Source organism: Miniopterus schreibersii (assembly GCF_964146895.1).
Source record: "Miniopterus schreibersii genome assembly, chromosome: 6".
Classification (NCBI taxonomy): domain Eukaryota; kingdom Metazoa; phylum Chordata; class Mammalia; order Chiroptera; family Miniopteridae; genus Miniopterus; species Miniopterus schreibersii.
In genome coordinates, this window is record NC_138107.1 from 65,536,016 (window position 1) to 65,549,200 (window position 13,185).

General features: G+C 36.3%; 1 protein-coding gene across 2 annotated transcripts in view; it reads left to right on the plus strand.

Annotated features, from left to right (window-relative positions):
• NKAIN2 (sodium/potassium transporting ATPase interacting 2) overlaps positions 1 to 13,185 on the plus strand; it is a gene marked incomplete at its 3' end in the record, with an annotated part of 758,467 nt that overhangs the window by 619,155 nt on the left and 126,127 nt on the right. The window lies entirely within an intron of this gene.

Below are 13,185 nucleotides of genomic sequence, written 5' to 3' on the forward strand. Positions count from 1 at the left end.
TGCAGAGCTTTACCACTAAGACCAAATTCATCCTCACTCCAGGTAACAACCCCGTTGTACTTCTCTGGGAGTCGATTACCTGGAAAGGGACGGTCATTATCTCCTCTGTGTCACAGAATGAGAAAGCTATATAGAGGACGATGCCCATGGTCATGGGCTCAAGTCGTCTCTTTCACAGTGTTTTACTTTTCCCACCAGCCCTGCTATCTTAGTTTCCAGTGGTAAACAGAGCAAAGAAATTGCATAATTACCTGAATAATTTAGAACCACCAGAAAAAGGGGAAAAAAAAGAAGTGATTGCAATGAATTACATGAGCTCTTTCAAAATTTTCCTGAACATGAAATATTTTTACTCTTCCCTTTTCTCTTATTCTCAGTCATCTGACAGGCACACACACCTCTCTTTATGGAGAATGATTAACATGGACTCAACTAGGGAGAAATCAAATTATACAGTTAATAAAAACTAAAGCTTCCTTCCATGCTAAGTGACAGTGTAGCACCAGGGAAAATTAATAACTGCATTTTAGAGTGGAAGGAGTCAGACAGGTCATTTGAATTTCCTTAGCCTTAGGATCTACAATAACTTTCCGTTCCTTTGTCACTGAATTTTTTAAGTACATAACCATAATCTGGTCATCGGCCTCCCAAATATGCAACGGTGGTCCCATAAGATTGTAATAGAGATGAAAACTTCCTATCCCCTTAGTGACATTGTATCTGTCGTAAGGTCACAGCAAAATGTTTTACTCACATGTTTATGTTGATGCTGGCGTGAGCAAACCTGCACTACCAGTCATAAAAAAGGATGGCACACACAATTAAGTACAGTACATGATGTTGATAATGATAACAAATGACTGCGTTACTCATTTATGTATTAGCTACGTGATAGCTTTTATTTTAGAGTGTACTTTTTTGTGCTTATAAAAGAGTTTGCTGTGAACATGATGTGCTGTTACTCTGGCAGCACCCTCACGCCTCTCGCGGTTGCTGTCTCTCGCGGCATCATTCTCTCTTGTGCTTGATTTCATCTCGTGCTGTTTTGTCCAGTCACATGCTGCACAGGCCCGTAGCCTCGGAGCAGCGGGCTACCCCATGTACCTAGCTGTGTACAAGCTGTGCCGTCAGGGTGTGTGTAAGTGCCCTCTGTGATGTTCGCGCAAGGATGAACCTGCCTAAGACAGCATTTCTCAAAACGTGTTCTCATCATTAAATGGCGCATGACTGGTCCAAAGTTACTGAAAACGGTGTAGCCGTATTCTATAAAAGCAACCTTTTGAACTTTCTAACTAGATTAAATTCTTAAATTGCTTGAATTTTTGTAGAAATCTTTCCAGATTTGATGTGTAAATTCAAGTCGTTCCCTTGGCTCTAGCTGTGAATAATCAGTGATTGGTGAAAATTTATTATAATTGCTCCTTTTCACAAGAGAGGTTAAGTGATTTTGATACTCCGAAAGAGATTCCTAAGTGCCCTGATGCTGAGAATTTATATATAATCATTGTCAAATACAGCATAGTACAGTATTTAATCGCTAAAATGAGTAGTTGTCAATGGAGGCAGGTTATTAGCTGGGCATAAACTAGCCATTTGTAGACTTTAAATTATAGTGTAATTTTCTATTTTATATGAAGCAGGTAGAGTGATATCCTCAGAAGTTTACATTACCCTGTGAGTTTAAGTGGTACTGAATAAACCTGGGCAACAGAAAATCCTATCATATGTGATATTTAATCTTTTTCTTTTCCTGTAATCAGAATCATTTTGAGGGAAGAGATTGTACAAGTTTTGAGGGCAGCCTTCACTCTTAAATGAACTTCCAACTTTTGCTTGAAAATGACTGGCTGTAAAAATTCGTTCTTCAGAATGCCACCCATTCCTTCTGAGAGCACCTCTGACCCTTTGGTCTGCCTCACCTTTCAGAAAAATTCATCAGTTTGAATCTTTGCCTGCCTTTCTGAAGGTAACTGAAAATAATCAGTCTGATCCCCCTGGATTTGGGTATTTCTTTCAATATTTGAAGGTAATTATGAGTATCCTTCTGATTCCTTTCTTTTACAGACAAACCAACCAAAATTATCTTAAGGTTCCTCATATGACATGGTTTCTAGACCCCACAACCACCCTGGACACAGGATACAATTTTATCAGTGTCTGGTAAAACACTAAAACAAACCGTCTTCATCCAAATGCATGGCAAATATAACACTACTGTAAATGCAGGGCACATTGAATTTTGTATTAGAGTTGGCAAGCCATCTAAGAGGACATGTCAAAGTCTTTTATAATATTGACTAGGTTTCTGAACTGCATCTGGAAATTTTTGAAATGAACTGTATGAATTATGTGTCCACCATTTTTTATTTTAGTACATTCTCTTAAAGAAGACCGAATATGGTATTTTGACAGTGATTGATTGGGTGGTCAAGATAATTTCCTTAAAAGGCAACAAGGTCCAGTAGGAAAGCATGAAGTCAGAAAAAAATAAAAGTTTGAAAACTAGTTTCATTCTTAATAAAAATAACTTTTTGCAGATATAAATCCATGCTCAGCCTCATTTTTCTTCTGTTAAATAAGTATAGTAATCCCTAAATGTTGTTATAGCATTTACTAGGTAATGAATGCATAAACTTTATTTCCTTTCTTTTTTGAAGTATAGAGTGCCTCAAACTTATCAATAAGTTGCATAACTCATAATGTACCAAGAGGTACACTTATCTTCAAAATTAAAGATTTACAGAGATTTTTACAGAGAAATTTTCTGTTACTTAGCATTTCATTTCCTCTCCAGTTATGGCCATTGTCAATAACTGAAAAATGACTATGAAATCCATCAGTAACATTAACACTTGGCTGATCTCTGTTTTGCTATCATTTTTGGGTCATTTTCCCATGGATTGTTCTCTCCCAGAGAATGAATGAAGAAAGGACATGAAACTTTATTAGCAACTCTGGTAACAAATTAAACCAATATACATTTTTAGCTATGGATTCAAATTAGATTGGGCTCCCAATTCAATTTCATTAACCAGTTAACACCCTTGAGACAAGCACAGATGCCACCCAAGTCAGAGTTTCAGACGCTGGGGACATGATGCCAGTCCCAGAGGTGGGTTGCATATGTAGGTGGGATAATGACTGGTAGTGGTGGTGGGGAACCATTCAGGAGGACATTGCAGTGTTCCTTCAATGTCTCCAAGCCTTCCATATCATCTGTACCTCTGTGCCTCCATGCCAATTAAAAATCCACAGAAGTGTGCTTTGAAAACAAATGAAACGGTGGTCTTTTGGCGAGTGCTGCGATGGCAGTAACGTCTCTTGAAATAGCTAACATGGTCTTTGCCTCCCTGAGCCCCTAGAGGGAATGCAGATCACTTTTCAAAGCTCTTAGACTGGAAAGGAACACTCACGAGGTGGAAAAGATACCTGCTGGGAGGGAACAAAAGGGGAAGGTGAGAAAACAGCAGGCAAAGGCTGCCTGAAGAGGTTTCAGTACGTGGAAAACTATAAAGTTAGTAAGAAGTTGATCTTTCATTATTGTAACCAGCTGAGAAAATTCTGCCTCTAGCATCTGCTTGTAAGGCTGTGAAAGAGAGGAGAGAAGACTCATTTTGCCAAACTTAGATCCCACTCGTAGCAGATGGGTCCTAACGTGAGAAGTAAAAAAAAAATAAATGAAGAAAATAAGACTTTTGAGCCTGGAGGTTCAATTAACTTTAATATAGCATGGAGGCTTCTTTATTGAATTCTCTCTTTTTTTGGTTTCCTTTCCTTCTTTTCCTCTTAGCCTCCCTCCCTCCCTTCTCTCTTTTCTTTTTTTCTCTTTTAGAACATTACAGGGATCATCTTAACACAAAACTTGTAGTCCAGATGCAGACTTTCTTCTCCAGCCAAGAGTTAATATGCATTTCTTGAGCAGGAATGGTGACTTTATGGAGGCTTAACATACTTCTTTACCCTTCAGAAGAAAGCAATTGACCAAGATAATATTGCTCTTGAAGTACCAGGTGTAACATTGTGATGTTGAAAAAAAAAAATGGGATTAATCAGGGAAAGCTTCTTAGAAAGAGTAGCCCAAAATATGAATTATAATGTTGAGAGATACACAGGCTGTTGATAGGAGGTATTGAGGAGAATTTCATAAAAATCTGACTTTAGTAGCAATGCTCAGGGTGCAGACAGTGCAGACCAGTTGTGCAATAATATAGAACATTTATCTCAACTAAGAAGGCGGTCAGGATAAGATTTAGAAAAGTGAAATACTGGCTTTTTGGGGGGAACACAGATAAGAGAAATCTATTTTCAGGCTAGAAACAATGAAAACATAATGTCAATGAACTTTAAATATTATATACTAAATTTTTAGTGAATCTTTCTACCTAATGGGAAAAAACACATTTTGTTTTAAAAATTCTAGCTTTTAGGAATCTGTAAACCATCGGACTTTTCTCATCTGTTTCAAGCGCAGTGGTTGTAATGTTTCCCAAGGTCACAGAAATATTTTCTTAAATCTTTTCTTCAATAACAACAGAAATCAGAAACTGGAGTTAACATTCACGATGTTATCATATTGAACTTATGACCCATAATCAGCCAAATCTCAGCTACCCATAGTTGAATATTCTAGACGAAAGTATGGGCACAAATGTATATTTTATGCTCCATCTACTTCTTGTAAGTGCATCATAGAGTAGGATGAATCACGTCTTTGGATTTTAGAGCTGATAGATTTGAACTTCCTTATGTTCTGGGCTACATTCCTATATATGCAACATTCATCCAACCTGTTAAAGTGCACTTGTAATTTTGCTTATTTTTTTAAAACCATATTTTCTCAGCTCCGTCTTTCTGGCATCTTGAACAATATGATTTGCTTTCACTGATTCGTATGTTACCAGGATAAATTTAGCATTGGGACTTTTATATGTAAAAGCAGGTTTGCATAGATCTATAAATGTATTAATAAAAAAAATAGCTGTATTTAGGGTTAGAATATAAATTCACCAGACAGAAATTAGCCATGAATGATGATGATCTTAAAGACTTTTTCAGGGTTTCCTGTGAATTAGTATCCACATGTAGATATCAACAATGAGATATGACACAATGCTTTCTGACAGTATTTTAAACTTTAACCCAGTGTATATTGGTTGTAAATAAATAAGAGTTTATTGGGGAAAAAGTGATTTTTGGTGTCAAATATAGCCTTCCCCACTATCCCAAATCCTGCCTCCTCAGCTGATTATAGAATATCACTCAATCACAGAGTTTCCTAACTACTTCTCTCAGTCCTAATAACTAAATATATGCTTTACTAATATAAATATTTTGACTCCATAGAGTGTTTTTGTTGTTGTTAAAAGTTGCTTCTTTCAATTAAATGTGCTTGGTTGGCATTCCTCTAATGTCATCACCAAAGTATGTTTTAAGGTAAGGGGAATGCCAGCTTCTTCCTGTTCTTACACTGAGAGTGCTGAAAACACTAGTCCTGGACCTAACCTCCCCGGACCATTGTAGAGCCCAGCAGAATAGTCTGGGGTGACTAAGGTCAAGCATTTGGGTTTTATAGCACTTGTGTCATCACCTCTATAATGACTTGTTTAATATAGCACCTGCAATGTCCACTCCAGTGCTCCAGGAGACTGGATTGTGTGTATTATAATTAGTCTTGGTTCATGTTGGACACTACCAATGTCCTATTGCTGATCAAAAATCTTTCAATAAACCAGGACATTTGATTTGACATTTAGGTCACTCCCCAGTCAAACCCCAACTTATCTTTCCAAAACTATTTTATACTACTCCTTCTTACAAACTCCTTTCTCATAAAATAAAGGCTACTTACAGATCCATAAATATATAATTAGTCTTAGCCTTACAATTTTGATTATTTGGTCCACTCTACTTCAAATGTCCCCCCCCCAGGCTGATGGCTGTCCAAGCCTGGCCCTTCTTTCCTGCCCCAGTTAGAGTCCCCATCTCTAGGAGGCTGTCTCAGCAGATTCACAGGCATCATCCTCTCTAAGGACCTGTGCATAGATTCTCCACACCTCTCACTACAAACTTACCCAATGCTGCCTTGAATAGTTATATTTTATCTTTATACCTTGTCCCCCAAAGAGACAATAAGCTCTATAATATTAGGAATAGCATTTTATATCTGTTTACATCGTTATGGCCTGGCAGAGTGCTTTGCATATGGCATATGAATAATTAATACTTGTTGGTAACTATGCTGATAACTGGAACCTAATTGTCAGTTACATAGAAGTGCAGTTTTCCAGCACTTCAGATAGTGACTAAGCAGTCTAGAAATGGGAATGTATCAATTTTCGATATTATTTTTCAAAAAGAAGAACTAAGTAGTTGAATACTTCAGAAATCTAAGAAAATATTTCAGATTTTCAAAATTTCTCTCTCTCACCTTCCAGCTTCTAAACTCTGCAATGCAACCTCCACTGCTTACTATCAGAATGGATATATTAATATATACCCTTCAAAAAATACATATATATATACTCTTCTTCAATGCCATAACCTGTGAAAGTAAATTTTAGCTTTTTATTGAAATTCTGAGATATTATTAATATCATTTTCTTATTTACTTGTCAACTATTTTTTTTTATCAAATGCTTATTATTTGTTGAGCAATTAGGCTTCTTGTGTTGACCTGAATACATGTAGCCCTTTTCAGAAATCAATTTTAGTGTAATAGCAGCTTTCATGTAACACAGCAAACCCTGTTATTTTGAAAAAAGTGACATGACCAAAAAGGAGGTCCCTTAATCTGAACTTTTTGAAGACTTACTAAGAGGGATGAATAAATATATTGGTACAATGAATTTTTGGTCACTATACTAATCTGAACAAATAATTATGAAAATTTTCTTCAAATATAAAAGTTTTTGAATCTTAAAATTCTGAGCCCATTTTGTGTGTTTTTCAATATAAATCCACCCCAGATTCTACAAGATTTGGTTTGTGGTTTTCTGCCTTATTTTGTACTACTGAGATTACTTCTTTGTCTCAAAAGGCCCTACTATTTTGAAATCAAAATTATAAAAATATGGTAATAAAATAGAATATTGATTATGCATGGAGCAGATCACTCTTAGGAATTTCTGATGAATTTAATAGGGGACTTCAAGAAGACCTTTATATTCTCTGTTTTACAACCAAGAATTTATATTTTGTGGTTAAAATAATACACATATTGTCAATTGATGGTCATTGATGCCAATTCAATACCAACAGGAATCCCCAATTTGGAATGTGGTGAAGAGGGAAACTTTATTTGGTGCAAACAGCTCATGGTTATACAGAATGGCTGTGAAACAGCGCTGCTCTGGAACAGCTCTATGGCACTGCAGCCCCCCCGAGCTCCCCACTGGGCTGCACTGGGAAGTGTGCTGTCCTAGCCAGAGGGGAACTGGTTTATAGAGACAGGAGCCCCTGATTCCTCAGAATAGAGCTGCTCCCACAGGTCAGAGCCGCACAGCTCTGATTGGATGGGGAAAGCCCCAGGCCTATTAGTTGACCTAGGACTCCAGTAACTCTTTTATAAGGGCTGGTTCAGGTGACAAAAACACAGCCCAGGCAGGTAGTTTAGGGGCCCAGAGGAAGACAGCTTAGTGGTGCAGAGGTGCAGAGGCGCAGAGGCTTCTCCGTTAACGTGTGGTTTGTGTGAGAGGCCCTTGCACAGAAATGGCTGCTAGGCTCTGCCTTTTGTTGTTGTTGTTGTTGTTTTTATTTGAGCCCAGGTAGCCACCAGGATGCCTGTTAGTCCTCGGGGTTCACAACATGCACATACTCAGAGAGACCTTTGTTTAAACATCTACAAGAAGTAAATGAGAATATAAGATTATGCCAGGAATCACTGAGTTAATGATTGCTGCAGGTTGAAAATATGCACTTACTTATATTTCATTCTGAATTCCCGCCAAGTGATATTAAAGAATAAAAACTGATAAACCCACAGTAAAACGAGAATAGAAAGGGGGAAGTAATGGACAAGAGAGGTGACAACAGATTTTGAAAGATAAAAAGCAGATGCAGGATTGGCAGGTCACTTAGAAGTGTGAAAAAAATCTAAAAACTATAAATATGCAGAGGAGGGTTCCAATGTACAAATTTGACCTATAAGACCCTTGCAAAGTCAGGATTTAAGAGTGGAAGGATTAGAAGGCTGAGACAGAGGACTAAAAAAGGGGAATGACTGAATAATCTGTTCAAGGAGGAGTTACACTGCCCCAGGCTCTTCCTTTCGGTCATACAACCAGGCTTCCCCTCTGGACAGGTGAGACTCTTGTGGCACAAGTAGGCATGGCTAAGTTTCTGATGACATGAGGATTAAATTTAAAAGACTGGGCACTGGAAAAAAAGTCCTGCATACTATGTAGCAAGACCACCAACTCCCTCTCAGTTTAGCCCAAGGACACTGCAGTCTGGTATCTACCCATAAGCAAACTGGAAGACCCAGAACACAATTCTCCACATTCCCACAGATCTAGCATTTAGAAGGCACTGCCTAGTCATTATATGTGAAGGATACCAGCTGACTACCCTACTAATACATTAAAAAAAAACTTCCAATCAAGTTTTACTTTCTCTTCTTTGATGTAAACCAACAACCAATGATCACCAGACTTTTAAAGAAAGGTTCCAACAATAAAGTCAGAGACGAAAACAAACATAAAAGAAAATCTACGGGGCGTTCCCACTAGCTGTTCCTTCTGATGGGAATGTTCTTCCCATGTTTGCTCTCTTCAGTCCTACACTTCATTCTGGACTCATTCAAATACAAATTAATAAGAGACATATTGTCTTACCATTGTATCTAAAATAGTGTCACACTTGCCCCACCACCCAATTCTACATCATTCTATTTCTTTCCTTGAATATATTTTTCTTTGTATGTTAATCCCTACATAGATATTTTTGTATTCTTATGTATTTGTTCTCCCACTTTAAAATGAACACTCATAAGGGTAGGAGCATTGCCTTTGGCACACAGTGAACCCTTGATAATTATTTTTAATATTATTTATTTATCTACTTTTTAGGTAGTAAAAATAAATAACTTTGATACAAAAGCAATAATTAGAGAAGAATAATTAATTCTTAAGAGTTCAAAATAGTAAAAATTAAAGATATAGTTCAATGTAAGATTGGGAATACTTGGTAAAGAAAATCTCCAATAGAGTAAAGAGAAATATAAAATATGAACAATAGGAAAGAAAAAAATAAGAATGTAAGAGATTAGGTCTGGAAGTCAAATGCCTGACTTACAGGAACTCCTGTAACAACAGTAGAGGGAAGGGAACCATTAAAGATATAACACAAGATATTTTTTAAAATGGAAAGAAAAGGCTCCTGGATGGAAACACCCTCCAGTTGCTCTACAAACTAAATGAAAAAGAAATCCATCAAGGTACTCTCTCACAGAATTTTAGAACCTGAAGCTGAAAAAAGATATTCCACATAGATAATCCTAAAAACTATAATATGGAACCAAAATAAGTTATAGCATATATATACATTTAAAAACCTAAAAAACATTTTATATCATTACTGAATATTTACATATTCAATAAAACTACAGAAAACTTTCATGAGAATAATAATACCAAAATCATGATAGTAATTATCTGTGAAGAGGGAGAGAGGGCAGTAATATTCAGGAGGAATACAGTGGAGATATCATTTATATGTACAACATTTTATTTTAAAAATGACTGCAAGCAAATATAGTGTAAGATTTAATGAGGCTCAGTAGTGGGTATAATGATATTATTATAATGGCCTCTACACTTTTTGATGTTTTTGAAATATATCACTATTTATAACAAAAAGATACAAGAGAACAAAAGAAATAAAACAGGTTACATAAAAACATTGCAGGAAACAAAAAGATAAATTTCTTAATTGTATTATTGGGAACTAGAAGATACAGTAATGGAGAAATGTCCACTCAGTTATGAGAGAAAATTATTTTCAACCAAGGAGTATATATCCAGGCAAAATGTCAGTCAAGTGATATAAAAGTAGACTGAAAACACTTGAGTTTTAAAATCATTCACCTATTCTTAAGAAACTAGTGAATTATGGACTCTGGGAAACAAGAAAGCAAATCAAGTAAGAGAAAGACATGAGAGCTGTTAAGAGAAAATTACACTGGACACTTGTTAAAAATGGCAAGACAGATTTTATTTTAACTACTGCAGGAGGAAAGAGAGGTTTCAGGGTAGAACTGAGCGCAACTCCAGGTTGAACAGGCAAGGGCTTTATTCAAGAGGTTATTCAAGACTATTGCAATAAAAGAGTAAAATTCAGTTCCACTCCACTGAAGCAAAAGTTGGGAGGATTTTTAATGCCCGGTGATCTAATGGAAAAGTACTAGAGAACTTTTTTGGGGGGCGGGGAGGGGTTAGTCGGTGTGATTAAACCATCTGTGTTTGTTAATTGTCGCTTCTCAGAAGTAGACTTCTATCTACTCAAAAGAACTGAGAGAAGGGGTGCTTTCTTGATAATTACATTCTAAAAGGATGGCTCCCAGGACATTGAGAAGGACATTCCTACATTTTAGAAATTTACATCTTGCCCAACCAGGCCTGGCTCAGCGGTTGAGCATTGACCTGGGATCCAGGCGATCAGGGTTCGATTCCTGGTCAGGGCACATGCCCGGGTTGCGGGCTCGATCAATGACTCATCATTGATGTTTCTATCTCTCTCTCCCTCGTCTTTCCTCTCTCTGAAATCAATAAAGATATATTTTTTTAAAAAAAGAAAAAGAAATTTACATCTCAAAGGAGCAGAGTATGAATTTATAATTGCAAGCTTCTAAAGTAAATATTCTAAGGAAAATGAAGTCAGAGGCCTACACTTAGGGAGAAACATGCTTAGTCAAGCTGAGAGGAATGTTAAGTCATCTGAGTCAGATCCAGGAAACTGAGGATCCAGCATAAGAGAGAAATAATAATGGTAAGTGAAGTCCCATGTCCAGTTTTACTCGTCAAGCGCATGGAGCCTGATGGAAGCAGAAGGCTGTGGGATTCCACGTCAGAGGTCCTCAGCAGGACAAGCAAATGAACAAAAGACTTCATTGGTTCTGAAGTGTTAGAACATGTCGAAACTAATACTGAATGAGTCCTCATAGTTCTCTTGGTCACTTTTAAAAAATGAGTGTTAGATATGCTATGGACTGTGAAAAATATGTAAAGGAATCAATAACCGAAAGTTAAATGAAAAATCCCCAAACACTGGAGATTAAACAACGCATTTCTAAACAACACATGGGTCAAAGAAGAAATCTCAAGAGAAACTAAAAATTATTTTGAACTAAATTAAAATGAAAATACAACATATCATACTTTGTAGGATACAGGGAAAGCAGTGCTTAGAAGGAAATGTATAGAACTGAGTGCATATATTTAAAAAGAAGAAAGATCTAAAATCAATAACCTAAGCTTCCACCTGAAGATACTAGAAAAAGAAGAGCATTTTAAATCTTAAGTAAGCAGAAGAAAAATAAATAATAAAAATTAGAGCCGAAATAAAACATTGAAAATAGGAAATCAATAGGGAAAATCAACTATATCAAAAGCTAGTTCTTTGAAAATATTAATAAAATCTCTAAGCTGTTAACTAGGCTAAGAAAAAATTAGAGAAACAAATTACTAGTATGAGAAATGAAAGAGGAGTCATTACTATAGATCCCTGCGGCATTAAAAGGATAATGAAGGAATATTATTAACAACTCTATTCTCACAAGTTTGATAATCTAGATGAAAAAGAAAAATTCCTTTAAAGACACAATCTCAAAAACTCACACACAAAAAAAAACAATTTGAATAGGGCAATATCTATTAAATAAATTAAATAACTTTCCCAAACAAAAATCACCGGACCCAGATGGGTTCACTGGTGAATTCTACCAATAACTAAATTATATCAATTTTCTGCAGTCTCTTCCAGGAGATAGAAGTAGATAGAAAACTTCCTAACTCATTCTATGAGGCAAACATTCACCTAATAGAAAAACTGCAGAAAGACATTACAGACAAAAGAAAAACTACAGATAAATATCTCGTGAATATAGTTGCAAATATTCTCAGCAAAATATTAGCAAAATGAATTGAACAATGTACAAAGAGAGCTACACACCACACCAAGTTGAATTTATCTCAGGTATAATAGACTGGTTCAACATTCAAAAACCAATTGATGCAATAAAAAATGTAGGCACTTTTTATTTGGCCACTTAGCAAGTAGCTCCAGCCACAGACTTTATTTTGAGAGTTACCAGGGCTGAGTCAGAAATGAGTCTGCTGCATCTCCCAGGTTCCAAGGGAGAGCTTGAAGCCTCTCTCAACCAGGCTTGAAGGGAAGAAAAGTTACTCCCTCTCCCACCACCACCTTATGGAGATGGTGAGATTCATAGCACAGCTCTCTCCAAAGGAATCCCCCATTTACTCTCCAAATTCACTGTTCACTTTAGCTCAACCCTTTCGCATGTTCAGGGTAAGTGAGTGGTTCAAGGTCACAAAATCTGATTTAAGGTATTTTCTATGTAAGATCTACCTGATCAGTCTAGTGCCTCATTTTGGAGTGAGAATGGGTCACTGACCCTCTCTGTTAGAATTCATTTTCCCTGATGACTTGCTGAGTAATAGAATGTAATTGATGCATTCCTTTTCACTATTTTCTTCCTGGGAGACATTTGTCCATGGGCTATTGATAGCTCCATGTTTGTATATGTAATTATAAGCTCTCTAAGTACAAAAACTATGCCTTTTATTGCATTGATAGCTTCACATGAATATGCTGAACTTCATCTAAAGAATTGTTGGCTTATTTTCTCTGCCCTGCAAGAGGTTGCTAATGATATTTCTTAAGAAATGTTATGGCTAATTGTATAGTACAAGTAGACAAGATTGAAAAGACTGGGAAATTTTGCTAAAATAATAGGAAAGGGAAGGAAAACAAGTAGTATTATGTTTTATTAAGTAAAGGTCTTACAAATTTTAGTATTAGCCCTAACATGTTAACTTTTGTTGAACTGAAGTACAACTCTAATATTTAAAACGGGCAAAGGGTGAATATTCCTAGGGAGAGGAAAATAGATTTAAAATAAGATGAATTTCACTTGACACAATAGTTTAAATTATACCCTTTGTAATATTT